This window comes from Eucalyptus grandis, chromosome 4 (assembly GCF_016545825.1).
Source record: "Eucalyptus grandis isolate ANBG69807.140 chromosome 4, ASM1654582v1, whole genome shotgun sequence".
Taxonomy (NCBI): Eukaryota; Viridiplantae; Streptophyta; class Magnoliopsida; order Myrtales; family Myrtaceae; genus Eucalyptus; species Eucalyptus grandis.
Window position 1 is genome coordinate 22250152 of NC_052615.1, and position 3947 is coordinate 22254098.

Below are 3947 nucleotides of genomic sequence, written 5' to 3' on the forward strand. Positions count from 1 at the left end.
CTAAAGACTTTCCCCAAAAGTCTTCCCAAACGCACCCTAAGAATGGGTCAGGGTCTATAGAGGTTGGACCCAAGACCTAAGACCTATGCTCGATTCCCTAATGCCAAGCCTAGCTCCGTAGAAGCTAGGCTCAAGACCTTAGTACTTGAGCCTAAGTCCATTAAGGTCAGGCTCAGTTCGTAAAAGTCAGGCTCGAAACCTTAGTCCACAAGCCTTGGCTCCTCAGCACTCGAGTTCGAGTTCGTCGAGGTCTAGCCCAAGTCCATTAGGTTGGGCTTAGGTTTACGTAGGCCGAGCTTGGGATTTTGATGCCTGTGCTTGCATCCCCAACACTTGGGCTTGAGTCCACAAAGGTTAGCCCAGGTCCATAAAAACCAAGGTTAGGACCCTAGTGTCCGTGCTTGGGTCCTCAGCTCCCAAGCTTAGGTTATCAAGGCCGAGCTAGGTCCCATAAAGGCCAAGTTCAGATCCCCATGCCCTTGCTCCCAATGCTCGAGCTTGGTTTTGATGCTTGATCTTGGGCCTAAGACACATGTGCTTGCGCTCGAGTCCCCAATGCCAGAGCCTAGGTCCATAGAGCTCAGGTTTGGAACCTTGATGCATGTACCTCGTCCCTAGCTCCCAAGCTCAGGTCCTCAACATTCAAGTCCAGGTCTATCGAAGTTGGCCTAGGACCTTAGTACCGTTGCTTGTATCCTCAACACTTGGGCCCAAGTCCATTGAGGCAAGGCTTGGGTCCAGGAAGGCCAAGCACTGGGATCCAAGCCTAGCCTCCATGGACTTGGGCCTATGCGATGGGGATCTGGCACGACACTAGGGTCTCGTGCTTGGCACCCATGGACTTGGGCTTGACCCCATGGACCTGAGCCTAAGCATTGGGGATTTAGGCATTGGCACTAAAGTCTTGGGCTTGGCCTCCATGGATCCAGTCTCGGCCTTGATGTATCCAAACATGAGTGCCGAGGATCCGAACATGAGCATTGAGGTCCTAGACCCAACTTCTAAGGAGGCCGAATGGTGCATGTCTATTTAAAAATGTAACAGCAAGTTTTCCTTTCCAAACAATGGAAAATAATTTCCAATTCTTTTTTAGATTTCAGTCAAACATTGACAAATTACTATTATCTTTCTGAAAATGACTTCTCAAAAAATATTTTCTAGAATTTATAATTTCTCGTGAAATAAATGGAGTCTAAATATGATGCAAACACGTAACATGACGGTAACATGACATGTAAATTATGTAAACATGTAGGGGACGCTCCGGACCACTTGGGGATTTTGCCGGGGAGTGAAATTAAATCGAGGACTCGCTATCTGGCAGGTCACACGTCGAGATGCCTAGTCCGGGCCCATACTAAATTCCATCACATTCTTCACACAAGACACCAAATCTCTCAATCCAACTTTTATTAAGAGATACCAACCTCATGAATAACTCGTACGTATATGATAGCATAAAATAAACAACGCGGCATAATCCAGTTATAATATGTAGACATTTTCCACACCATCAAAATCATAAGTGGATATCACTTGAGTAGAACGAGTCAAGTTATGAGCCTCTTCTCATAACTTTTGTACAAAAGAAATTCGGGTCCAAAGTTTTTCCAAGGATCTATCCAAGCAAAGGTTGTATTTTATGTCTTTTTCTTCCATGAGTAAAGGTTTTTTTTTCCCTAATTCGTCGAAATTCCATGAGCATAGGGAGACCTTTGTTCTTCAAAGTTTAGTTAAATTTGATTTGAAACCCTTTTTTCTAATCATCTTAAGCCATTTAGCGCAAAGATGAACAACATAATTTAGATTCAAGAAATCACTAAATTTTTTTCGAGCTAATCCCACCCTGGCTTGATCTTGGCTTAGATTCAAGATACTCAAGTTCTATTAGACTGACCATTCATTCATGAGAACCCATTTAAATCAAACTTAGAGATGGAATCCACAACTCAATTGTGTAGATGGATGTGATACATATCTCATATATATATATATATATATATATATATGCCCCTTTTACTCTCATTTATCTCATGCGAATTTGGAATACTTGAATAGTCGATTCTTTTTTTCTGTTTTCTGAATGATAACAAAGGAATGTCTCATTCATTATTGTTTGGAGTGCATTAATTTATATTGCATCTTCCGTCTTTCTTCTCTTTTCTTTATAACAAAAGGGGCAAAGCCCGATTTAAACACTTGCATAACAAAAGCTTAAATCAGACTGATCTCCTATCGATAAGAGATTAAGCCCATTGGTGGCCTATCTAATGCCAGAATGACATTTACATTGCAGGATTGAATGATCCAATTTGCCAACCAATCTGCACATATACTTCATTTACTAAAAGTACTAGGAATTTTGACTCGTTGGAAGCACTTCAACAATTTCCATATTGGAAAGACGATGATGTCATTGAAATGGTGAGAGATAGTTGGTTTCTAAAGTAGTGCAATCGCTACTTATAAGTCCACCTCCACAATATTTTTTGGGAATGCTAAGAGCAATTGCCAGCTCGAGGCCCAAAAGAATGCCCAAAAGTTCAACTTTTAATAAAAAGCAGCCTTCTCATCTTATTATTTCCTTAAGCATAGAGTGAACAATCTATAAGATAACTAAAAGAAAAAGAAAATCGAAATTGGATATTGATTACATTTTATTGTGTATCTAATACACATTAATCATTCGTATAGCTATAAAAATAATTTCTATAAGTAATAATTTCATTAATTTATAAATAGAACATAATTCTAATTATTTATAATTTCATAAACCATATCCTTACCTTAAAATTATTCAATTTTTGCAAAATGCCTACTAATAATGGTCTAAGGCAGGGTTCAAAATATGCAAAATTTAAAAGGGAATGAGAAGCGTTTTGGTAAATAAATTATTTGTTTTACTAAATTCCTCATTTTTTTGACTACTAGTCATTTATTAGTTTTCAAAATTTCCTTCATTTCAATCACAAAGCCAAAGAATATCAGATCTTCTGCCTTGTGACTTTTGTAAATCGAACTATCATGAGATATGTAAAAATCCTTAAATTCCTTTGCAATCATCTTAGCTCGTCAATAATATCCCATCGATAAACTGCCAAAGCTCATTTAATTGCTTCAATTGTTGTACTAACAAAGAAATCTAGTTCCTCAATTTCCATATCAATTATCTCCCAAGACATTTAAAAAAATTCTCCCTAAGATCACCAAAATAACCATTTATCTAAATTCCAGAATTCAAAAGAGTGTCGTCATTCGAAGGATCTTCACTTAAGATTCCACACTCACAACTTTCTAGATCAATAACTTAACCATTGACCTTAGATCATACTTAAGAAAAGCACATATTGAGCAAGCTAATAACACCAACTACATAATTAGTATGACCATACCTATTGTCGTGACCTCTTTTTTTCTGGCGCCTACAATCGGGTACGAGCGCCTAAGGAGGCTAATGGCTCGGCTGAATTTATTATGCCCGGACTCTCCCAAGTCCACCAATTCACGACTTTAATAGTCTAAATTTTTAACCTGTAAATCAATTTTTAAATTGGAGTCGCCACTAATCGATTTGGGGTGGGTTGATTAGAAACCCAAGTGAAGTATCGAGAGAAATACTCACTCTGCGCAACTAGAGAAATTAGGATCGGGGACTTGATTACACTAGTTAATCACTAATGCCCTTTCGGTACCTAATCTTGTTTAAACCCCGAGGTTTTTGGATGTTCGAGGGATTTTCCATGCATTTTTGGGAGGAAAACATTTTCTAGGTCTTTTCTAATTTTTGGACACAAAAGGGATTTTTTTGGGATTTTTTTGTATTTTTGGGAAAATACAAGTCTTTTTGGCTTTTTCTGAATGTTTTGGCTTTTTCATGAATTTTTGGCATTTTTTGGAAAATATGAAATATTTTTATATTTTTGATTTTTCGAAAAATAAAATATTTT